Below are 26,635 nucleotides of genomic sequence, written 5' to 3'. Positions count from 1 at the left end.
TGGATTCCAAGCTGGTCTTCAACATTTGCCAGAAATGACCCTTGAAAACATGGTTGAAACCAAGGAAATTTCCGCTTTTCCTATTCTCCTCCATGCATGTGGTCAATCTCTTACCACTAATCCTTCTCTCTTCCCCCATCCACTTTTCATAACATCCATCTTGTATCCTCTCTCCCCGCTCATCTTCTCTGCCCCTCCACAGCCCGTCCTGAGAGGCATAGGAATCAGTCTGTTACAAAATCTAATGCTGATCTGTCACTCCTGATCAATAGATTTCAGCCACTACACTTTTTTTTTTTTAAGACCCAGCCAACTACAAAAAAGGAAGCATACAGACTCACTATGAAGCTAGTCCTCTGTAAATTGGCCAACAAAAGGTCCACAAATTATGGGCCAACATAAACATTAAAGCACTCCAGATTCAGGCATCTGATTTCCCATTGTCCATTGCCACACATTTTTCCACACACAATGTAGGACCTTTTTTTTGTTCTTGCAAGACAACTTCAGTTGCCCGTGAAATGTCTCCCCCATTCATCAATGCCTTCACTGTGAACCTCATGGCATCAGTAAGATATTTCCATCCCCTGCACTCGCAGTCTTGGAGTCTCTTGAGCCAACAAACTGTCAAATTAGTGCCAGTTTGTGACAGCTTTATGATATGTAATCTTGTTCACAAGCAAATGGTGTGAGACCCCCCGTTTGCTACTGCTGTCAAACTGGAAATGCTTTTTTGTGACTCTCTGATAAGTTTACATGCTGAAAGTAGATCCCAGCAGAAAAAGGAGCATATCTGCCATTAGACAAAAAAACAGTATAGTCACACTTAACTCTTTCTTCCTTCTACCTACTTAATAGCTTCTTTTCTATATTTCTGTTTTAAATGTTAGGGGTGATTAAATTGTTTTTGATAAGTCTAAACCAATCATCTATCATTACCCCTTTGCATCAAACAGAACCACACCAGAACCATACATTCTGCTAACCATTATTAAATCCTCAGGCCTTCCATGTTTAATCAACTACCTAACACAGAGCTGAAAATGATGTGTCTTGGTGCATGCAAATCACAGGGGTGTAGTTTGCATCTGTCAGCTAACTAGATTCTTTGCAACTGAGTGAAGTGGTGTAATGATAATAAACTCAATTTAACCAAACATGTTGGAACAGAATAAAAGGTTAGTAGATAAAGAAACTTTATTAATCTTCACAGCAGATAAACAACAGAAAACCAAAAGGGTAATCACATGAGAAAAAAATACATTTTTTTTAAACTCCAGCCTTTTAGTAACTGGGATTATAAGTCTGTAAAGTGCCAAGTACAACTACTTGGTTATTGTCATATAAATTATAAAATGATAATAATCACCTGAAATAATTATCTTTTACACCTACCTCCCTACAAGTAAAATCATTTGATCTGCTATTTACTGCTTTGAGTTTACTTCTCAATGGATGGCAGGGTTAACAGTAGGAAACAACAAAAACGATTGGAAAACCTGAAGGGAAAAATCCTTAAAAACACGAGTGCTATTTTCAGTGCACTTTGTTGAGTAGTCAACAAAATACAGATGAATTAAGGGCTCGATTCTGAAAGCTCCCCTCAACATTCTTCACCTGAAGTCAATGGAAGTACTGCAAATAGGACAGCAGTAAAAGTTAGTCAACTTCCTCCTAAATAGATCACTGGTGATGCATATTATCAGTTCTCTTCCTAAAAGCCAATCCCCAGATAACACCATTGTGATAACTGTGTTTATGGTCTCTAATTTTCTCCTATTGTGCATTTGTCTTCTGTGTAACATACAAAAGCAATTTTTAATAAGGGAAATTAAATGTTTACCTTTGAAAAGTTATTTATATAAGATACAGGGATTTTGTTGAACTGAATTTATTCTTCACATATGGTGCCATTAACCTATAGGTTTAAAGGCTAATTTGAGATTAAATCTAAAGGTTTAAAATCCTAGTCAGAATAGAAAGCACAGATAGAAGTCACAGACAGTAGCAGTGCAAGAATCCTTTGTTGTCCCATCAGTGTGTTTCCACTAGGCACTGCAGGGACCACGTTTCCATGTGAAAATGGAAGAAAGGAGGGAGTTAGTCTCCAAAACCACTTATCCTTGGCTTCAGTGCTAAGATTACCAATAGTAGTAGCAATTTTGATAATTGGGCCCTGGTCTAGAGAAAATCACCCCACACCCACAAGCCAGACCACCAAAGTATCATTGGCTGGTGTTAACATCCAATCACAAAAAAGCTGAACATTTTAGCTAGTCTTCTAATATACAATGTGTTCAAGGGTGCCAGCCTGACAGCCTTGGAGACTTAAACCTGTTGTCTGTTTATAGGTATACTTCCACAGGATCCCCCTTGCATTTGGCTGACCCACCCTAAAGCAATTAAGATGTTGTTTGGACCAGATTATGCTGAGAGTGCTGCAGAAGTTTGGGATGGGATGAGTGGGTTCATATGTATGGTTTCCTTGAGGGTGGAGAGGCATCCCTACATGGGAAACAGCATCTGATCATATCCCTGAGAGAAGAGCTTCTAGAAATAACATTAATATTTTGAATGGAGATAAGCAAAACCAGGAACGGTCTATCTGAACCCTGCACCTTCTGAGAGTCCATGAATTTAACCAAGGATGTACTTGATTGTTATATAAATGGTGGATTCCAACTCTTAACTATGGCTGTCGTTAAAATACCAAGAACATCCCCGGGTTTTGTCCATTTTTTAATTTTTGGCAAAAGTTAAGATACAAGTTCATTCCTGTGAGTAGTCCAACCCTTTGTTGAAACGCTTTCATTCCTGGTACTTCGCGCTCTCATTCACTGCAATGTTACTAGGAAATTCCATTTTTTTTTAAACTGACACACAAAATGCGAATTTAGAATTATAGGTATATGGACTCTCCCTATCTACTGAACTTTGCCTCTGGTCAAACTCCCCTTGTAGGGAATCCAGCATCTCTATCAAATCCCTACTCACCTTGGGTCTCCGTGAATTATTCATCACTAAAACCACCTTTCAGAGAACATCAGTGGACAGGTTCTTTTCTCAGCATTGAATTATTTTCTCATTTGACCAGAGGTATTGTTTACAGAGGTGTATGGTGGCCCCTGCTGGTGCACGTAGGCACTGGAAAAGCACATCAATAATTAAGCAGGAAAGATGCTGGCTTCTCTGACATACAGGTGACTTGTTTGGGTGTCAGACACCTCCAGGGTAAGAGGATTCAGTATACTGACTAAAATCGGAGCCATCGTTCCCAATTCTGAAGAGTCTACAATTTTTTAAAAGAATCGTGACTTTGGATCTGCTCTGATTATTTTAAATCAAAATGAAGACAGAGAAATACAGTATTGTTTCAAAAGTATAATGTCAGCTACGTTACACAAAAGGCCCAATAATCAGGGTGGTGAAGCATCCACGACTCATCTTATTTCAGCCTTAGCTTTCATTAAAAACCTGCCTAATATTTTCATCTTCCTCCACTAAGTGCATTTAATGCTGTTAAAATGTGGAGGGGCAGGGGTTGTAGAGCCCTAGAGAGCAAAATCCTGTAAGTGTCCAAAGAAATCTCACAGCATGAGCAACTAGAAAGCCTGTGCCTTCCCTACAGTGCCTGTAGTAAAGGTACCAGCATGGAGGAGTAGATCAATCCACATTGCTGTTCAGTCTTTGCTCTGTCTGTTGATATTGCAAATGAAAGTGCCAATTAATGCAAATTGTGGTAGTTTCCGTAATATGGTTATTTGTCTACTAGCATTAAACTGGCAACTGTGTTCACATTGCACCTTATCTCGAAATAAGCCACACAATTTGAGCTATGCAAATTATGTAGCTTATTTTGAGTTAATTTTGAAAGAGAGTGCTATTCGGAAATGTCCCTTAATCCTCATGGAATGAGGTTTACAGGGACATTGGAATAGCAAGCCCGTTCTATTTCAAAATAACGGGCTTGCTCAAAAGACGCAGAATAGCTATTTTGGGATATTTCTGGTATCTGTAGTGTAGATGTAGCCATAGGTCACCAAAAGAACTGCCAGGCATTGGATGTGATTTACGAGAGGCTGGATACACAGGGCTTCATGTGGCATTATTAATCCGGGGCTACTTAGCCCCTCTATTTAGCATTTTCTGTATGCAATTGTGAATCTAAACAGTGTGCAGAACAGAGAGTTTTTCTAGTGGTGCTCACTGAATTCTCAGCCTTTGAATTTTAAGCATGAACTCAAGGCCAAGGGTGAAATCCCTGTTCTATTGAAGTCAATGGACTTTTTGGCATTGACTTCAGTAGAATTAGGATTTTATCCAAAATCATTTAAAGTTAAACCCTGACAATCTAGCCAACAGTTCTGAGAGTGCTTAATAGTCACAATATACCAATAGTTTCCCTTTTTTCCTGTCAGGGTCAGACAGGCCTATTTTGCTCTTTATCCATTATCAGATCAGAAATACAGAAGCAAGGGGCCTCTTTACTCGAAAGCTAGCAAGTCAGGATTGGCTACTGATTGGAGTACTGGGGGTTGGGTGGAGCCATCATAAGAGCTGAATAAAACCACTTAACTTCTCTGTGCCGAACTGTAGGGTGGTTCACTAGTGTTCTTTGCATTGCAATAGTGCCTAGAAGGCCAAGTCCTCGTTGTGCTGGGCATTACACAAACACATAGCTAGATATAGTCCCTTCCCCCCAAAAAAATTTACAATCTCAATAAACAAAAAGCTAAGAGGAGGAACAAACTGAGTGACTTGCCAGTCCTATTGGCAGAGCCAGGAACAGAATCCAGCTCTTTTGAGCTAAAGTCCAACATCTATTTACCCGACCGCACTATTCCTCTCCTCCAGATGTAAAATGAGGATCATCTTAATCTCATAGGGATCTGTGGTTTTAGTATTTGAAACATGTTTTGAGATCCTTGGATGAAAATTGTTGCTATGTTCATGCAAAGTATTATCTTAGCACAAGCCTGTAGGAACAACTGATCCCAGTGTCTGGCTCAGCTCACATCCCTCTGAAGTGGATCCAGGTCCTACTGAAGTCAGCAGAAAGATGTCTATTGACTTCAGTGGGAAGCTAGCCCTTGACGCTCATCCCCTTTGCAAACAGTGCAACAAGCAGCCACATTTTAGGCATCAGCCACAGCACATCGCTGTCAACCTTGAGGTAGTGATGAAAAAGGAGAAGGTGGTGACTGTAAACTTGGAAAGAGAGCAATGAGCTCTCTATAAATGCCTCAAGCTCTAGTGCCCAGAGAGTCAGGGAGAAGTATCCACAACAATAGGAAAAGAATTAAGACTGAATTACTGGAACCTTCGTAGGTTGGTACCAACCCAGGAAAACTTTTGGAAACCACCTTCAGATTTTTTTCAGCCCAATCCTCCAACTTGTCTCGATTACTCTGAAGCCTATCCCTATCTTCCATCCTATTTACCTCTCCCCCGAGCTTAATGTTATCCACAAACTTGCTGAGGGTGCAATCCATCCCCTCATCCAGATCATTAATAAATATGTTGAATGAAACCAGCCCTAGAACCAATCCTTGGGGAACTCTGCTTGAAACCGACCGCCAGCCAGACTGCAAGCCATTTCTCACTACCCATTGGGCCCAACAATCTAGCCAGCTTTTTATCCACCTTACAGTTCTTTTATCCAATCTAGTCTTCTTTAACTTGCTGGCAAGAATACTTCGGAAAACCATGTCAAAAGCTTTGCTAAAGTCAAGGTAAATCACGTCCATTGGCATCTCCATGTCCACAGAGCTAGTTACCTCATCATAGAAGGCAATCAGGTTGGTCAGGCATGATTTGCTCTTGCTGAATCCAGGTTGACTGTTCCTGATCTTTTTCCTCTCTTCCAAATGCTTCAAAATGGATTCCTTGAGGATCCTCTCCATGATTTTTCTGGGGACTGAAGTAAGGTTGACCAGTCTGTAGTTCCCTGGCTTGTCCTTCTTCCCTTTTTTAAAGATGGGCACTACATTTGCCTTTTTCCATTCTCCCAGGGCTTCTCCCGATCTCCATGAGTTTTCAAAGATAACGGTCAATGGCTCTGCAATGACATCTGCCAACTCTCTCAGCACCCTCGGATGCATTAAATCCAGCCCCATAGATTTGTGTATGTCTAGCTTTTCTAAATAGTTCTTAACCTGTTCTTTCTCCACCAAGAGCTGCCTACTTCCTTCCCATGCTGTGATGCCTAGTACAGTAGTCTGGGAGCTGACCTCATCTGAAGACAAAGGCAAAAAAAAGCACTGAGTACTTCAGCTTTTCCCACATCATCCTCCCTTATCCAGTAAGGGCCCCACACCCCTCCTGATCATCCTTTTCTTGCTAACATGCCTATAGAAACCTCTCTTATTCCTCTTCACATCCCTTGCTAGCTGCAATTCCAATTGCGCTTTGGCCTCCCTGATTACACCCTGCATTCTCGAGCAATATATTTATACTCCTCCCTAGTCATCTGTCCAAGTTTCCACTTCTTGTAAGTTTCCTTTTTGTGTTTAAGCTCGCCAAGGATTTCGCTGCTAAGCCAAGCTGGTCGTCTACCATATTTGCTTTTCTTAATGCGCATCAGGATGGTTTGTCCCTGTGCCTTGAATGGGGCTTCTTTAAAATACTGCCAGCTCTCCTGGACTCCTTTCCCCTTCATGTTAGCATCCCAGGGGATCCTGCCTGTCAGTTCTCTGAGAGAATCAAAGTCTGCTTTTCTGAAGTCCAGAGTGTGTATTTTGCTGCTCTCCTTTCTTCCTTTTGTCAGGATCCTATCATCAACCATCTCATGATCACTGTTTCCCAGGCTGCCACCCACCTGCCTTTCTCCTCCGCTGTTTCTTGACAGGACAGAACATGAAATGTACGGTTACTACCTGACACATTATGCTTTCCATGTCGCTACCAGATTAGCCTCCCTTTGGGACAAATAAAAAATAAAAGAGTGTGATGGGGAACAAACCCACACCCATCAGGGTTAATGAACTATTGGGGGCCCCATCCGCCTCATACAAACTAACATAGAAGTCTTCAAGGAAAGTGCTACAAAGGGAGAGAGCCCAGCCTGGCTGAGAGAGAACGGACCTTGAGAGAAGACGGGTGGGGCCAGGAAATAGGAAAGGCTGCTACCAATCAGGTCTTCCCTGAGTGAATTGATATTTCCGTGTGTTTAATTTTGTTTTTAGAATATTCTAGAAAGGGTGGAACTGTTCTGTGACCTAGCTGGGAAACTAAATCACCTCAGCCTGGAAGGTAAGTGTTGGAGGCTGGACTGAGCAGTAGAAGACCAAGAGACGGAGCCTGCAGTGCCAAAAAGTATGGGGGTGCATAGAGAAAGGGAACAGCCACAAGATGACTCTAGGTATTTGCTTGCCACTAGGATTGGGGTTAAGTTTGGTAAAACTCGGGCACTAACAAGAAATGAAAACAGTACCTCTACCTCAGCTAAAAGAACAGCATGAATCTCATTCATCCTATCTTCATGGAAAGGCATTAAAATTCATTCTTGCATCCATATTAATACTTCATATTCATTTTCAGAAAGCACTCTTCAGTATTAATAACAGATGCTCCTTACAACTAATCCCTCACACATCCTGTCATTTGTTTTGGCTTTCAAACTTGCTGCTTTCAATGGATTTTTTCCCAAATAACATGCATCATTTTAGATGCCGAATCACTGTAACAGATGGAGGGGCCCCTAACCCTCCTCCCCCTCGCTCCCCATCCTTTCTGATACACCTTTTACTGCCTTTTGTTTAACTAGGAAATAAAAACTACATTAGAGAACATGTACGATGCGGCAAAGAGCTCCTACGAGAACACGGATGTTTCAGAGATTAAGGAAGGAACATGTTCTTGGCACTAGAAGATTACAAAGCTAGAAGGAGACTCAGGAAATCTGGGTTCAATTCCAGTCAGTCTCCCTGTGTGATCTTGGGCCACGCACCTAATCTCTGTACCTCAGGCATAGGCACTGACCTCCTCTCTAGCCAAGGGGTGGGTGCTCAAAGTCCCCTCTATTTGAGAGGGGGACTGTGCTTGACTTCGCCTCTAGCTAGGGAGCAGAGGATTGGGGAGACGTGTGCGCCAGTGTTCCTGCTCAGGAAAGATTCAGATGCTGCCCAGATGATTAACAAAGCACCCACAGCTGGGTTTTTGTTTCACACATTTCCTCACTGCACATAGAAAAATTTATTCCGCACATGACAGTACAATTAGAGGGAACATTGGTGCATGCTTGACCTCACCTGTAGCCAAGGGCAGGTTGCACCCAACTTTCCCTTTAAACAGGGGTGGGGGAGCACTTCCTTCCCCCAAACCTCCACCCTGCCCGGCCTCTTCCCCGAGCACACTGCAAATCTGCACCTCCCTCTCCTGGAGCTTCCTGAACACCACTAACAGCTGCTTACCCAATTTGCTTTTAAACTCTAATAGGAATACATCTCGACTTGAGTAGGGAGTATGTGTCCCAGCCACGGCAGACACGCAGGCCTTAAGTCTGCTTGAACTAGAGCATTAAAATTAGCAAGGTTGTTAGGAACAGCATGGGTGGAGGATCGGGTAGAAACACTTACCAAAGAGGCCTGGGCAGGTTTGTACTAGTGCAGCTCATCAGAACACTGTCCATGCTACCCCACTGGCTACCTCACGTGGAGCTCATGCATGTCTGACTGATTGGGAAGCACTCCATCTTAGTGTAGGCAGGCCCTATGCATATGCATAGCACAGATGGGAACCCATCCCAGCTGGAGCCTCTAGGCACTCCAGTAATAAAACTAAAGAAGGGTCAGTACTTTGAAAAGCAGAAAATCTGACCTGCAAGTTAGTCTGCCTCTGTTTCATAATTTCATGCTAGGAGCCAAATCCAGGCAAGCCCCACACCTGACTTAGATGATCTCTACAGGCAGTCCCCGGGTTACGTACAAGATAGGGACTGTAGGTTTGTTCTTAAGTTGATTTTGTATGTATGTAAGTTGGAACTGGTACATATTGTAGGGTGAACTCTAGCCAAACATTTCTCCAGAGCTCAGTTTTATTCTCCCACACCTCACTTCCCTCAGTCCTTTATTCTCAAGCTGAGGTGTCTGCTGAGAAAAGCTGCTCCGTGTCTCCCTGGTCTGCTGGGCGGGGCTCTAGCTTCGCGTCTCCCTGGTCTGCTGGGGGGAAGCAGCTAGTGCGGGGTTGCCTCACCCTGTTTGTAAGTAGGGATCCGATGTAAGTCGGATCCATGTAACCCAGGGACTGCCTGTAGTAGGATTGCTTAACCTGTCTATTCTCTTTGTATCCTCAATAAAAGAATAAGTCACTTCAAAGAAAGACTCACTGGACAAGACATGAATATTAGCATCAGGCATGTGTCATGATCTGTGTGTTCAGCGTGCCTGACTTTAATGATACCTGACAGAGGTAGGCCTCATTGCTTTGATAGCTAGCCAGCAGCTACTCCTTCCCACCCCTAGAAAAAGCAGTGCTGTGTGTTCTGGTGGGGAATTGTTTGAAAAAAAGGAAAAGACAAATGAAACCATTTCCGCTCCTGTAGGACAATCACTGCTGAATCCAAGGCAATGGATTCATAGCACCCTAGAATTTTGTTCCGAGAATCTCTTCCCTTCCTTCCAGAACCCCTAAGCTAGGTGACAATAAAAGGTAAGAGGTGCCATACACTAATACAGAAAGGCGTCTGGGGCTGCCAAGTTTCCTGTTCTCTAAAGTGCTGGCGTTGCTCCTGGAAAGAGGGAGAAGAACAGTCTGTGAAAGTGCTATGGTCTCACATGGTTGAAACATCTGCTGGAATCATGAGGGGTTTTATTTCTCTCCTTCTTGGTCATGTTCATCAAAAAGCGATAGGCTGTGCACATCCTACAGTATTCTACCGGAGCCCTGCAGCATGAGGATGGTCAGAAAGAGGGCTCTTTAATTTTTATTACAAATAGGGCCGTTTTCCTCAGCTTTTGAAAGGGTCAGAGCACAATCAAAAAGGACCTTCAAATGTCAAGCCAAATACGCACGGGATCAGGAAGTGAAAATGAAAGAAGGGGCCACAAAGGCTAATGAAAAACAGAGAGTCATTTTTAAAATAAAAGCTCTGGAGTGGGCCACCAAACGTAAAATCCTGACTCACCGGTCCAAAAGAGGCAAGGATTAAGCTAAATATTTAAGTGACTCTCACACCGATACTCATGTCTTGCTGTTCATAACTGAGGATACCAGTAGTGGGACCAGATAGCAAGTATAAAAAAATCCTGACAGGGTGATAGGTACCTATATCTGATTAAGCCCCGAATATTGGGACTGATCCTATAAAATCAGGATATCTGGTTACCCTAGGTACCACCCAGGAAACTTGTTCTATAGCTGATTAACAAATATTTTACTAAAGGATTTTAAACAATTATCATCTATAGCTTCTTCCAAGAGCACTGCGGGGATTAATTTTTATTTATTAACTGTGTTATAGGCCCTAGACAAGATAACCGTGTCCCTTTAAAATCAGTAATTTAAACATGCACAGGAACAGGAAGGAGAGTCTGAACCTCCAACTCGAACAATGCCCTCATTTCTGTACTTTCAGGTTTCTGAACTGATGCACTGCCGTGAAATTTGTGTCACAAGCCTACCAGAAATTGCCTCAGACGTATCCTGGATATTACACTCTGATGAATGTCATATGTATATAATGGAATACGTTTTGTCTCTTCTGAATTTGCACACATTTTGCATTTCTGGGCCACCATAAATATGCTTTTCTGAGGTATTACAAGGGTAATTAACAATTGGAACAGCTTATCAAGCGATGCAGTAAAATATCCATAAAGAAAGAGTGGCTGTCTTTCTAAAAGATAGGATTAGTTCAACCACACATTACGGGGCTCACTGAAGACATTACTGAGTAAATTTCTATAACATCTGTGTTCTGCAGGTCACATTAAGTGATCGTAATGTTCCCATCTAAAATCTATTATTTTAATACGTTTCAGCCAAATTCATTCCTTTGGTCTGGTTCCTTTGGTCTGGTTACATTAAAAGGCTTGGGTGGATTCAGGACAGAGGTGGGTAGGCCCATTAATGTTTTATTGTGCAGGTTTTTAATAGATTAATGTTGTATTTTAATTTTAAGTAAATAACAACTACTCCCAATTATATTTAGTAATAATAAATAATTGGAAGTAATTATTCTGTCATGCAGACACTATCAAAATTCAAACAACAAATAGTAGATTCCATCAGGACACGTGCTTAGCCTTGACAAGCCACCAAAAAGGAGCAATTGACCGACAATTATTTGACCACGGTCAAGCATTATCAAATATTCCAGCAGGACTGTCCAGATGTACATGACTGCCTTCTTTATTGAAGGGGTTCAGATTTCCTTTATTAGCTCGCTTGCTCAAATGTCTTGTTCACTCATTTGACTACATGATAATGCCACCTGTTAAGAAAGGTTGAATTAATTGAAAGTTCAGATTTTTATTGGCTAGAATGTTCTAGAACAAATCTTTTATGTATGCAACAGACCAGACCAACATACAGAAGTTAACTGAGAAGGGAAGAGAGGGAGGGAGAGGAGTGTTCAACTGTCTTTAAGCCTCCTCCCCAAACACAAAGAGAAAAGATGCATGGCCATTAAACCACAGCAAACCTTTTTGAACAGAAGTATCACATTTTAGTAACATCGCCAACCTCAGCAAAGCAAGCAACCCATATAAAGTACCCAGGTAAATAATGACCCCACTCCTCTCAATAAATAAATCATCACTCTTCCCTTCTCAGTAAATAAACCCCTTGATACCCACCACCATGTATCATCAGCCAAACCTTACTGATAATATGAAAACTTCTATGCTAAATGGTTCCAAATGCAACAATTACCGAATTGTCCCAGGACTAAACGAGTGTGTGAGAGAACACATCTCTGTAATGGTCCCCTCCTTATTGCTCTGTGTTCCTCCTTCTGCTAATATTATGAATCCATTGTGATTACTGCAAGGAAAAAGGACCACTGGTCCCCCTCCACCCTCCATGGTGTCTGGGAATAGGTAAGGTTCCTGAAAGGCAACATGTCCAGAAACATTTTGATTTGCTGCCTTCTTCTAAAAGAGCAGCAGTTTGGAACTGGTTGATTGAAATTCAACAGATACTACCTAATTTAGAAAGCACTCCAAAAGTAGTAAGACTTTAACTACAGCGACATAACAAATTAGGCAGAGCCAGGGAAAGCCTAAATCATTTGTATGGAATTATTTTACTAGACATGAACATGGAAACATTGTTAAAGCTAAGTGCAAGTTGTGTTCTTCTGAGTAAGTGACACAGATAGACTGGAGAAACTTAGTGAATTCTTGTGGTTTGTTTCCAGCTATCAAAGACAGACTGCTGCAGTCAAACAGCAAGAGAGGGAAAATACATCTGCATCAAATTTTTCATCTGTGCATTCTCCTACTATTTCTATTTGGCAGCAACTCATGAAATACAGGGTCTTTTGATGAAGATAGCAACAATCAACGTGAAACTAATTCCAATTCTTCATCTTGTAATAAGAATTTTGCTATACCTTCTGCTTCAGCATCAAAAATTCCTACTCCTGGAAAATCTTCACATTTTCATCGAAGTGGTACTTAGAGGTTTTGGAATAGAATATTCCACAACCAGAAAAACTTACGCCTGTACTTGATAGAAGTATTGATGCTAACAATACATCATTGTAAGTACAGGCAGTCCCCGGGTTACATGGATCCGACTTACATCAGATCCCTACTTACAAACGGGGTGAGGCAACCCCGCACTAGCTGCTTCCCCCCAACAGACCAGGGAGACGCGGAGCGGCTTTTCTCAGCAGACACTTCAGCTTGAGAATAAAGGACTGAGGGAAGTGAGGTGTGGGAGAATAAAACTGAGCTCTGGAGAAATGTTTGGCTAGAGTTTCCCCTACAATATGTACCAGTTCCGACTTACATACAAATTCAACTTAAGAACAAACCTACAGTCCCTATCTTGTACGTAACCCGGGGACTGCCTGTAATCAATAAATCCTAATGCTAGAATTTTTTCATCGTGTGTGTCCCATTTACAAACTACCAAGAAGGAAACGGTCTTTCAAGAAGTCTGCTGAACTCTGAAGCACAAAATGCGAAAGAGAATAGATATCCTTATTCTGCATGTTCCTCACATCTCTCTCCTGCTCAAAGGATGAAGCATCATCCCCAGACTTTGTGGTAACTCCACAACTCATTCTAATGCACAATTGAGCATCAATACACAGCCCAGTATAGTTATCAGCAATATACACACACACACAACATTATATCTGTCATGACCTACAAAACAGCTAATGTGAAACCTGGTGATAAATAAATATCCCATACCTTTTGTTATGGATGTACTGTCCCTCTGATGCATCTTTTTATAGGTGATGTTAAAGATCTGACAGCTTTCTCATCATGTGTCAGAAGAAAAAAGCATCATCAAGTTTTTTTCACAAGCAAACAAGTACCAGCTGTCATTTTTCAGTGTCATTTAGTGCCACACTAAATTCCATGGTGGAAAATGTTGTGTCCTCCCTGCATTCTAACCACAGGGGAAGAAATTCTTTCAACTGCTACCTGTGCAGAACAAATCTCTTTGGTTTGGGGAATCATCCATTCAAAAACCAGAAATAGACTGAAGACCCACAGAGAAGCTCCTGATCCTGCAGCACAGTTTAAGTTTAGAGAAAGCAGTGGCAAATGTACAGTTAACTCACAATTCATCAGGTGAAGAGAAAAAGGGAGATACTGACGAATTTGATGGTGGACAGCAAAGATATAAGTGAAGTGATTAAAGTTGAAAAATATAATGAAAAAGCAAAATAGCTAGCTTCCCGACTACCTAGCATAAGCGCATTTAAAAATTACTTGTTTTCTGATAGTTGCTATGTGTTTTATTTCTGTTTAATTACATTTTTCTTTCTTGAATAATTTCACCTTTAAATAGTAAGTTCACATAGTTAAAAAGGTAATACTTATTCTTTTCATTTTTAGAACTTCATTTCATTGTGTTTCATGTTTTTCTAAGTTAAAATAGCTTGGTTTTGTAATTAGACATAAGAATATATGGCTAAGAGATCAAAACATCTTACTCTTTTTCTGTTATTCTTCTAATAAATTTGTGCTTTGAAACATCTGACCATGTGTAACACTATGGGACAATGTTGGGCTAATGTTCAATCAGTCAATTGATCACCTATTTTTGGATAGGTCAAATGATTATCTCCATCTGCTTCAACTCTGACCACTAGAAAGGTACTTCCTATCTCCCTTGCCAAATACAAACCGATAAATTAAAAGTAGCACAATGTATCTAGCAGTTAGTACTATACAAATATCTGGAAAAGTGCCATTATTAAACTCAGGCATGTACCCAAAAAAGTTACCATAAGAAATCACATTTTTTGGTCTTCATTCTGCAAGTCTGATTCATGGAGACCTTCTAAAATATTACGAAGGATTTATTAGTCATAATGTTGGAGGTATTTGAATTAAAAGTGAAAACTCAATAGACTCAATACAAACTGGTCCCAAATCACCTTCAGAAAGTGACATAGGGTGTTTGAAGATTTTTGGGGATAGTGGAAGGCCATCAATCACTTAACTGTAGTTACACAATAGAATATAGCTCCCTAAAGCCTCATAAACCATGGGAAGACATTCAGCATCCTCTTCCTTTCCCATTTCACTGTCTTTCCCCAGCTGATATTAACCATGACAACCTGTCTCTTTGTGTTAGCCTCAACCTGCCTCTCTATCCTCAGTACTCTCTGGACAGAACAGACTTCTGTTTGCTTGTCTTATATATTGCCAAGTAACATTTCCCGATAAATGTCAAGACTTTCTATAGGTCAGCTCGATACAGCGTACAGCTTGACCTCCTTCACAGAGGAAGCCAATAGTACAAGAAAGAAAACCTTTGCTCCATCCATTTTAAAATACTTGTTATGGGGAAATGTTTCTGTTGAGTATTCTTTATCAGACAGAGGGAGGCAGCATAATTGTAAGGTGCAGCGAGGAGGAGTCTGGCTTTTAATTCTTTACTTTCTTGCTCTTACGACACTCTCCCATAGTGGCATTTCTCTGTTTAAAGTACGTACTGTGAAATGTCATCCCAGAACTTCTTTAAGTGCCACAGAAGGGGAACACAACTTCCCGTTTAATCTTAAAGTTGTTGGGATTAGGGTGGGAAGCAGAGGGGCACAATTAATTTAACCTGTGCCCCAGGGAGCTCCGGTGAGTAAAAAGTTTGTTCCTTTTCTTTCCTTTTCCCCTCTAAATATGTTTATGTGACCAAAGAATTTCAAATTGGAGTCCAATTATAGGCTAAATCAAGGGCAGGGCCCCTGACTAGCCTGGATCTGGCCCTTGAGGCTCGGGGCTCCCCCAGCATTGGGGAGCCTGCATCGGTGCAACCCCCACCATTCTTCTAAGGGGCCGAAGCACACAAAATCTACTAGCCCGAGCCCCCCAAGGCTCTGGTGTGTGAACGGAATGTGGGAAGTGTCTCTCTCCTCAGTTGAGGGACACATCAGTGAAGGGGGGGGGGTTCTTCTCTTTTTTGCTTTTCACTTGTGTGTAGCCCCTGACTGATTTGTCTGTGGGTCAGCAGCCCCTAAGGTTCCCCATACTTAGGCTAAAGTCTTCCCACAGGTGGGGTTATGCTAAATAAGTAGAGCCAGGATACAAACAGTGTCTGATATATAATGGTATTAACAGGCGGTACAGACACCTGCTGACTACCTGTGGTGTCTACATATGGGCATGGTTCATTATGTTTAGATCTAGATTGACTGTTCAGGTCTAGCTTTAGTTTAAGGCTCCTAGCCCAGATTTTCACAGTACAATACATAAATACTAATACAATATCAGGAAAAGTATATGCCTCTTATTGCAGCATCTTAGCCTTTTAAATTCAAAATGTATACAATTGTGTATGGAATGTGGTAAATTCCCTACTTAACAGCCAACATTTTGCTAGCACTTATTGTAATGACACATGTTCTAAGTGCAGCTGAAAAACAGGGTGGAACCAAAAAAAAAAAACCCCACCCAGGACTTAAAACAGGCTTAGTTATCCAACACAAATAAATCTACAGAGCCAGCTTCAAATATTTATATCAGAAGCTTAGCCAGTCAAAGAGGTATTTCTCAGTAAGATAAGACACTGATCTGGTGAACTGAAAATCTAAAAGACAGACAAATATATTATACATAGGAAAGCACCAGTCCACCATGAATTTCTAAGTTTACTCATTGTAGCCAAATTCGTGTTTTGTCCTTAATAGCTGTATGTCTTTATCATAAATTCTCATCGACATCCACCAACCCACTATAGTCAGTTGTGTTGGACACAGGACAGGGAGTCAAGAAACTTTTGATCTGTTGGGAGGCTTACCACAACTTACTTTATAACCCCCACTAAGTACCTTTACAAATCCATCCCTCAATGTCTCCTCTTCCACAAGGAAGGCAATCATTTTATAAGCTTTGACATCAGCATTTAACAAGTGTTCTGTAAACACTGCATATTAATGGATCAGCTATTATCACCTAGGCAAACCAAATCCTCCATCGCAAACAAATATACATATTCACTCACCAACAATGTTGTTCGTGAATGTATTTAAATCCAATTAAACTATGTAACAACTGAGTTAAAAGTCTCATGTCTAGACTCCGGGGTGAAGTGTTTCATATATAAACAAATGTATCAAATACAAACATACATCATGGCTGCTAAAAAACAACTAGAGCTAAGGGAGTGGTTCTCTCCTCATTAAAATATGGGACAGAAATATTGTCCCTTTTCTGGGAAGAAATAAAATGGTATTGGGGCTCTCAGAGCCTGACCAATTTCAATGATTTCTTGTGGGAACACTTTCAGAATGATTTGTGCCTCTACTGGCATTCTGCCCATAAATTTTTAATCTCTGTTCCAACAAATGAACTTTGGCTTTTCTAACAAACTTGTAAATTTTCCCTGTTCTTCCCTTCAGAAATGATCCTGAGTAAAATACTAGCAGTGGGTGAATTCAAGGTGATGCAATTCCACCCCTCCATAATGACAGGCAATTGTGAAGATGAAATATATCAGTCAAGGCCATGTAGCCCAGGGGGATTTTAAAGGCTACTTCCCCGCAATAATAATAGTTACGGGAATATTCAAATATTGTTTCGCCAATAAAATTTTAACACCTCAAATGGAGAAGATCAAATCTGAAGTTCCCTTCTGAAGTTCGAACCTGCCATCAACCTGTGTACAGTGCTATGCTCAAACAAATGGCAATGAGGAGTGCTACGAAATGGTAGGATTGGGATTGTTTAATATTCTGAGTTTGAATCCTTCCTACCCTACATTGGGCAAGCTCAGGACATCCCCACGCACTTAACCATTCTTTGCCTGCCCTCTGCTGTTCAGCCCCCTAACTTAGGCCCATAGGGGTCCCACAGGCCAGTGTATTATAATGCTAACCAGATGATGCTTCCTGTTTATGAAAGATTAACCTCAAGCAGAGTTAAATAAACTTGTTTATAACAAACTCAGAGTTCAACAGCCAAGCAGTTTATGAGCCCAAGGTTTTGTTAATTGTAAAGCTGTCTGGAAAATAGGAGGGGAAACGAAGTCTGTCATTTTTCTTTCTAGTTTTATTCTTCCTTCCATTCTTGTTTCCCACCCCCCTCACCACCACCACCACCACCACCCACCCGCACTTCAACTCTTCTCTTCTACCCAGAAGTGCTGCCGTATATCTGTTTGTATTTTGTTTCAAAGCCACGTTGGGGCAGCAGGAGAATCCCAGTGTAAACAAACAATGTAGGTGCAAATCCAGAACAGCTACTGCAAAGGCTAGAATCCTGCTGGCAAGCAAGGGCAGAAGATGAATTTGAGAATTAGCCCAACCTGCTGCTGTTGAAGTCATGTTCTAATTGTATTGTGTCAGTGACTACAGACCCTTATCAGAGATGCACTATAGGCACTGGACAAAACAAAAGCCCCGAAGAGTTTATAAACCACATCAAGGGCATAATATCCTTTGACTTCAAAGGGAAATGGGATTGATCCTGAATGAAGGAAATGAATCCTATCCCCTCTCCATGGTTTCCATCTTTGGTCTGTTTCAGATTAAGAAACAGAGGCAAGGGCGTTGCTGTTCACAAGCAACCTTAATGTTCCAAACAGAGAAACCAGCCAAAACAGAGGGATTACCGCATCCAATCAGAGCTCAGAGGTTTGCATAGTCACAGCTGATTGATTGAAAAATAACTGAACAGAGATTGCACAGATCAAATGCCTACAACCGCAATGCAAAAAATACTGAATGTACAACTCTGTTGCAGGAGGTAGTCTCAAAACTAGTAGAAAAATATTATATATATATATATATATATATATTTCTACATTAGCATATGACAAATTCCTTCATTTTTCCCCAAGTTTTAGGAGATACTTACAATTGCTTCCATGTGCAACACATTTGGAGAAATGTCATTTTTGTTACTTTTGTAACTGCATAAACTGGTTGAGCTAAAAAAAATTCCTCGGAGATCTCTATTTTCTGTCAGCATGACAGGTTCGCTGCCGCAGCAGCCCCTGTGCTGGGATGTTATGTTTCAGGACTTCTCCTCTTGGACCCCCTGTAATCTATTGTTTTGGTTCTGCAGCGGTCTGCTGCTTCGAGGCCAGGTCACCTTCCAGTTCAGGCCTCTTCTGAGGTAACAGAAAAAGTATACACATAATGATCCCAAATTCTAGATGCCTTTATGCCAGCCCTTCAGCCCTCACGTGACACCCATCTGTCATTGCTTCTAAGTCCGGAAGCCTGGAACTTCTCTTCTTGTTGAGGGAACAGCAGGGGAGCCCTGGCCCATCCTTTCCTCTGGGATCGAGCCCGGAGACCTGTGATAGGGAGCAAAGGACCATGCCTTGCAATCTCTTGCAGTCATTCTTGGAGGCTACTGCCTTCTCCCTGTTGGTCAGCATCCCTCACAGACGAGACTCCTTCTGTGGTTGCTTCCCAAACTGTCACTCAAAGCCACCTTCAGAAGCAGGCTCTCACTCTCCAAAAGACACGAGTCCTCTAATTCAGACAGGCACTCCATCCCTAACACAGGAGTCCTCCCAGCTCTCATTGGAGCGGGGGGGGGGGGGGGGTATAATCTAGACAAGCTCTGAAGTCTGGGCCAGCTTCTCCTTCAACTGGCCCCTCTCCCCCCATTAGTCCCCAGGTTCAAAGTTCAGCAGTCCAGTCTTCTCCTGGTATTGTCTTGCCCTGATATGAGGAAGACAGTGTATATGCTTGCTGGTCCCCTTGTCCCTGCTCATCCACAGTTGGTTGGGAGAGTGGGGAGCCTGGCCCCTTATAAGGCTCCTGTCCCAGGCCTTTAAAGAGACAGTAAGGGGTTTTCTTTCCAAACACTATTTATCCCTGGCTGGGGACCTCTTCCTCTCTTCCAATACCTCCCATTTCCTATGTCCTTGTAAAATGTCAAGGAAGATAACACCACTTTTATTACCCCCAGGGTATTTACACAGACTCTGGAATGAAGCTGTATAATATCTATTTTGCTTCAATATTTTATACCCTTTTCTTCTGCACTCTGTTTTGAAAGATGTATATAAATGTTATAGTGATTTGTGTTTTGTTTTGAATATTTGATAGACATCCTTAATTGTAACTTGTAAGATATCATGTAAAAACATAAGGATGATTCATTCAAAGAGGAGCCCTAAGTGATGGTTTCGGAGCCATAAAATAAATCATAAAAAAGAGCTTTTGTTTTACCCCTTTTTGCAAGAAAATCAAATACTTCTATTTCAAACTTCACAAATTCTAGACATGCCCCTATGAAAAATAGTGTATTTGAGATCATGCCTGAATGTCATTCTTTATACTCTAAAGCCACACATCTATTTTGGGCGAATGCATTGGAGAAGACCTATTCCTTCTAATTCATGTTTCCCAAAACGTAGACTATACCTGAAATGCTTAAGAGGACATATGCCTCTTGACATGTTTAACTGAAGTACTGTTGTAGCCTTGTCGATTCCAGGATATTAGAGATATTAGGATCCACCAACCCAAAGTGGCACCAGACCCTGACAGAAAAATAGAGGCAAAACTTGCAGATATATCTCCACTGCTACAATGATCAATACTTACCACAGCATGCCTTTCAAGATCTATGAGTCCCTACACATGCCTAGCACAAAAGAGTATGTACCTCATCCAGTGCCCTAAATAACGCAACAAGTATCTGGATGAAACCAAACAATCACTACGGTCTCAAATGAACCTACACAGAAAATAAAAGACAAAAACACTTGTGGCTAAACACTTCTCCCAAAACAATCACTCCACCATTCACCTCTCAGTCCTTTTTCAGAAAGGAAACCTACATGACATCTTCAAAAGACAAACCTGGGAACTTAAATTCCAACTTTGCTAGACTCAAAAATCAGGGTCTTAAGACAGATTGGATTTATGGCTTGTCACAACAATCTGTAACCCACTAACCCTTTTTGTCCTGTGCTTGCAGGGTATGAATGGGACACTTCACCTGGAATATTCCCTTAAAATATGTTATATTATGCTAAACAATCTGTTCCACATTGTATTGAGTTGTGACACTAGGAGTACCTCTTTCAGACCTGAAGAAAAACTCTATGTAGCCTTGTCACTTTTCCCTTTCACCAACAGAAGTTGGTGCAATAAAACTTAAAAATATCACCTCACCCACTTTGGCTTTTTAGATGTGTATTTGCCAGTATTTTGAACCCAAATGAAAACCTTCATCTATAATGCCATTGCTATATAAATAGTGAGGGGCTTTATATATAAATAGATCAAGACAATTTGATGCAACAACTGGCTGTGGATGTAAGAAGCCATCTGAGTATATAATTATTGATCTTAAAAAGACATAAGTTGCATTGCTATTTTGGGATACCGGAAGTATTCTGAAATAGCAATGCTGCATCTTCAAAAGCACCCACTATTTCCTGAAATAGCAGATGCGCTATTCCAGCATCCCTGTAACCCTCGTTACAGCACCAAATTTAAAAATAAGCTCTTTTGATTTAGACTCTGAATAAGCTATGCAATTTGTATAGCATAAATTGCATAGCTTATTCCAACAGAAGGGTGCTGTCTAGACACACTCTTAATGATGTACTGAGAAATTTCCCACAACAGCAAAAGGCAATTAATACCCTGCTGCACACACATTATCAGATTACGTAATCAGGAGCTGAGAATACCAAGATGACCATCCCATGAAGGTAATAAGCAAATGAATGCATGACAGCAGCTGATATTTAAATCTAGCCAATCCCTTGAAAAAGATGTGCCTTTCACCTGCAATGAACATATAGAAAAACAATGCATACATCTCTGTGAGATTTAATATGAATGTAAGAGTCCTAATATTCATTAATGTGTGTGTCTCAGGACCACTCCTGGGATGCCTTCTTTTAAGTGACTCCTGAACCATGTAATTAAGCCGACCTATCCTTCAACATAAGCTGTGCTAGGCTGACAGAAGAACCCCTCCCTCATTGGCATAGACAGTGTCCACACTGAAGTGCTACTGCGGTGCAACAGAAGCACTGCAACATTTCAAGTGTAGACAAACCCTCAGGTACCCTAACACAGGACTCACTGCTGATGTGGGTTGTTGCTTCCAAAGGTAGGTCTACTCTTAAAACACAGCATGGGCCGCGCTGCTGTAATACTCAAGTGAAGATGCTTAATCTACCTCCTCAAGAGTTGGTAGCTATGGTAATGGGAGAGCTTCTCCCATCCACAGTGCTGTCCATACGGGGGTTAGGTCAGTATTACTATATTGCTCAGAGGTGTGGATTTTTCATGCTCCGATGAACTTATACCGATGGCAGTCTGTAATGTAGACCTGGCCTAAGACAACAGCATCTCTTCCAAGGATAGACCCATTCTCAAAAGGCACAATCTCTGCTTAAAAGCTCTCCTAAAACCAACAGAAAAGGACATTGCTAAAGTAACCGCTGCTTAGGTTTTCTTTTGTTATTTCTTCTCTTTATTAACAAAATAGTAATAATAATCATGATTATTTTTCTTGTTTTTCATTGCTGGGCCCTCTAGACCAGTGTTTCTTAAACTATGTTCCGTGGAACAGTGGTGTTCCGTGAACAACGAGGTATGCCGTGACCTCTTCCTTGTTTGTTACTTCTTTGGTTTTGTCTCTTTTTGTATGACAACAATTTTTTTTGAAGAAAATTTTCATAGGTGTTCCGCATAAAAAAAAATATTATTGTTTGGTGTTCCATGGTCTCAAAAAGTTTAAGAAACACTGCTCTGGACCATAGACACAATCCCAACAACCCCCGCTTCTCTCCTCTCCTTCCCCCACTCTTATAGGGAAATAATTAAGGGATTCCCACTGCGGCACTGAAAAGCCACCAAGGCTGAAGTAGCAACTGTGAGGGCTACGAAGTGTCTACCTCTCAATAGTTGTGTCTCTCCTCTTCTTGTATTGTAAAAATTCATGAAGGGCGGCCAAGGACGAGGTGCACAAGTATCTTGTTCCACAGTATCCAAGAACTGCTCAGCGCTCCTCTTCCAGACATCTCTTTTGCAGAATTAGCACCCCAGCAGTACAGAATGAGAGTAACAGAAGTGACCAAGTGTCCTGCTACCACCACATTTGGCAGATGACCCAAAAGGGCCAGCAAAGCCTGAGAGGGGGACCCCTCATTAGAAATAACCAATGTTTTTTCCCCTCAGAATTATTTCTCTTTTACATTCTGTTTGATGATCAGGAGGCTGGGCTTTGTTACAGCCTATCGGCCTGCGAGGCAAAGGGCTGGGGAAATGAAGCTGTAGTGATAAATACGTGCACACAACTAAAACAGCAGAAACAAATGAATAATGTGTATCAAGTCGCAAGGACAAGAGGGTTGAGAGAGAAGGGACACCCGCACTCGGACACTCAGCCAATCACACACCATCCTATATATGCCCAGAGGAATTTCACACACAAGCCATATTAAAAGAAATTGAAATCCATTTGTTCACATAGTAACATTGACCTGAATCAGCACAAGCCGTTCATTTACATTAAAGGGCCAATGTCACGTCAACTACTTACAGAGGTGATTGTTCACAGAGGCTTTGTCCACGGTGACAATACAGGAGACCCCAATAATAGTCTATTGAGCAGGGGCAGACTGACTGGCTATTGAATTCCATCTATGCTCTCCATATCATTTCCTTCATCTAAATGAATATATAAAACAATATGATCAGATAACATGCTCCTGGGTGCAGAAATAAGGACTCGCTATTAAAAAAGCTATATATTTTAGCAAAGAATTAAATCTTTGACAACACTTTCCCCATCTCTGCCTCCCACCAGTAGTTCATACAAGTATTGTTCAAGCAAACGTGACAAAGCGCTCCACAAGAAGCGGGCACACTCAATATTCTAATGAAGGACAAAGGTTGGAGTTCAATATCCTCCACCCCCTGTCCTGCTGCTGAATGACACCCATTTACGATGAGAGGTGCCAAATTGGGAGAGGGGAAGTGAATGTAAGAAACTGCCAACAACAGTAAAAAAAATAAATTATTCAGTGCACAGTATCTGCTCTATAATAATGCTTAGTTCTAATAGCTCTCATTAATTAGTCCTCAAAACCCCCTTTGGAAGCATTTTCTTTGGTTTCCTGAGGCTGCGTCTACACTACAGGGCTTAACTCAAAATAAGCTATGCAAATTGAGCTACATCAATTGCATATCTTATTTCAAAATAGCTTATTTCGAAATAGGGAGCATCAACACAGCACTTATTTCAAAATAGAGCACTCTTCCTCCAACTTCCCTTATTCCTCCTACAATGAGGGTTACAGGAGGCGGGGTAAGAAGTCCTCCAGCTTGATGGTATTTTGACACTATTTCGAAATACCTGCCTGCAAGGTAGACGTGGACTAAGTTATTTCGGAATAGCGTTGCAGTGCAGATGTACCTTGAAGGAATAAAGGTAGAGAGTTCGGGTGACATTGCCTCAGAGCAGAAGTGGCCCTAGGCTGGCTGCGGCAGCTGGTGCCCCAGAGAGAAGGCGCGATCGGCACCCCCCATCTGCACGGCCGTCAATGGCCATGATGTAATCACGGGGCACCCCAGTGCCCCGTGACGTCATCATCGGGCACCCAGTCCGGCGGCACCCTAGGCAACTGCCTAGTTTGCCTAGCCTCACGGGCCACCCCTGCCTCAGTGGAATTTTGCGCCACAACTAGGAACAGAAGCACCTGAATAGCAGCCATCTTGTGGCCAGGTGGTAACGCTCACACTTGTTCAGCCGAGGAATTCAGAAAAATATGCATCCTGCATAGCTGATGAATATTCATTACCTTCATTAATGAAATAAGAATGGCCATACTGGGTCAGACCAGAGGTCCATCTAGCCCAGTCTCCTGTCTGCCGACAGTGGCCAGTGCCAGATGCCACAGAGGGAGGGAACACAACAGCCAATGCACACGTGATCCCTCCCCTGCCACCGACTTCCACAATAGTGACAATTGTGCTTATTACCCAAACTTAGTACTGCCCCAGGCTGCAGCATGGAATAAGCTTTGGGAACATAGGAACTGTTCGGCTCCCAGCTAGCTCTGCAATTGCCTGGGTCTGGTCGGCCTCTGTCCAGAAACGGTATCCTCAGGCTCTGGGTTTTTGTTGCTCCTTCTCTTGCAGGGCTGGGGTTAGGTTGCTTGACCCTGGTATTGACTGCCGCTTACCCTATGAGCTGGGACAGGAATCTAGCTGGTAAAAGACCATCAGCTGAGGCTGCTCTGGCTGGACTGATGGACTTTAGGAGGCAGGTCTGGCTCTCACTGCTCTTGATACCTTGTCACCTAGCTAGGCGGCATGTCTTTTGCCCTGGGCTTGCTAATCCCTGGCTAGGGGGCACTTTCCCGGTGTTCTGCCTGCCGGTACTGCTCTAGGCTACATATCTAAAAGACTCCAGCCTACTATGCCCTCATGACCAATAGACAGCCTAGAGCATCCTCTCAGATCTCCAAATCAGCAGCTTTAAGCTCCAGGGCAGAGGCCGCACAGAATGCAGCTGAAAGTGGGATGCTCCCAGCTGCGAAAAGAAAACTTGCATTCAGCAGAGTCCTGGGTGAAGAACATTCACTGATAAACTACTCTTGTGGGGCATGGGCTCTCTACATGCATGAGAGCAGCACAGGCCATGCTAAATGCCTTACAGCAGTGAGTCCCACTGGTAAATCTCAATACTAGGATCTTTTTTCATCCTGCCCAGATTCTAGCTCTGCCATGAAAGCTGGTGAAAGACTGTGCAAGATGGGGGAAGGTTTAACAAAACAACTAGCCCTTTAAAATAATAGAACAGAAATTAAACCGTCCCATATGCTTTCTTTACAGAATACGTAGAACCGGCAATTAGGAGACTTGCCTGTTGACTCCCCCAGCCTTTTGCCATTCAGAGCCAAACTAATCAAGCGCCTAGGACATCACTATTTATTGTTCCCAGAGCTTTGCTCAAAGGGTCAATAACGGAATACAAGACCTCTGAAGACAGGGGCAGGCACACGCACATGCACACCCACCCACACACAAACAGTTCCCGGAATCTGAATCGGCAAGTTGAAGGGAGTTCATTAAGGTCTGCAGGGATTAACGCAGACGTACTAAAAATGAAGGCTGGCTAGTAAAGAACTAAACTAAAAATACATTAGCATCACCATATTGTCAAGGTGAATACAAGAAAAGTCACTTTGCAGGGACGATGCAAACTGACACAATGGGACGCAGAAAAGCAACAGCAATATGGGCCTAATACCTCACTCAGGATAAGTCTATGCTGCAGCTGTGTTACTGAGGCATAAATGCTTCCTAAATTGATGGAAGAGGATTTTCCATCTACGTATTAATCCAGCTCTCAGGAAAGTGGTAGCTAAGTTGATAGAAGGGTCCTTTGTCGACCGAGGGTTAGGTCAACCTAACTAGAGTGCAGAGTGAAATTTTTCACATCCCCTCAGCAATGTAACTAAGTCAACCTATGTTCAAACGCTACACCAGGCTTTTATACCTCTCCCGCCAAGACTCAAGACTACAGAGCCACCGGATCTGAAACAACAGCCAGGCAGATTTGTCAGCCAAGTACTGAACATCAAGCCATTACATGTAAAAAAAAAAAAAATATATATATATATATATATATAGCCTTTTTTACGCTAGATATGCAGACTGCTGGCATGAATCTCTAGGGCCAGACATCTCTTTGGAGAGTCTATTTCCCCAGTGACAGCACATAATGACATATATTGACCTGTCTTCCACCTCAGATTTATTACACTCTGGAGGGCATAAATCTTAATATATGGGCAAAATCGATACAAGCTCATTTCAACGCACACATATTGACTTTGTTTTCAGTAGTTGGGCAAAGTTTTTTCAGAACTTTCCCATGATCTGGTCACTAGAAAAGTTACAAGGAAGATGATTATACCTAGCTTAACCCGATGGTTTCCCTCATCCCTGCCCTAAGGATGTTAGACAACAAACCACAGTGCAGAAAAAGCACACATCTACCTAGCAAGACACACAAAT

General features: G+C 41.9%; 1 long non-coding RNA gene across 2 annotated transcripts in view; it reads right to left on the bottom strand.

The window, feature by feature from the left end:
• The window catches only part of LOC112544327 (uncharacterized), a 224,649-nt gene that overhangs the window by 183,151 nt on the left and 14,863 nt on the right, over positions 1–26,635 (bottom strand). Inside the window, exon 2 of one of the 2 annotated variants that reach the window (XR_012905779.1) lies at positions 23,151–23,278. The exons of the other annotated variant lie outside the window; for it this stretch is intronic. This is a non-coding gene — a long non-coding RNA (uncharacterized LOC112544327). The remainder of the gene's footprint in view (positions 1–23,150; positions 23,279–26,635) is intronic. 2 annotated transcript variants of the gene reach the window in all.

This window comes from Pelodiscus sinensis, chromosome 8 (genome assembly GCF_049634645.1).
Source record: "Pelodiscus sinensis isolate JC-2024 chromosome 8, ASM4963464v1, whole genome shotgun sequence".
Lineage (NCBI taxonomy): Eukaryota > Metazoa > Chordata > Testudines > Trionychidae > Pelodiscus > Pelodiscus sinensis.
The sequence above is the reverse complement of the archived record's forward strand: the minus strand, read 5'-3'. Positions and strand labels throughout refer to the sequence as shown.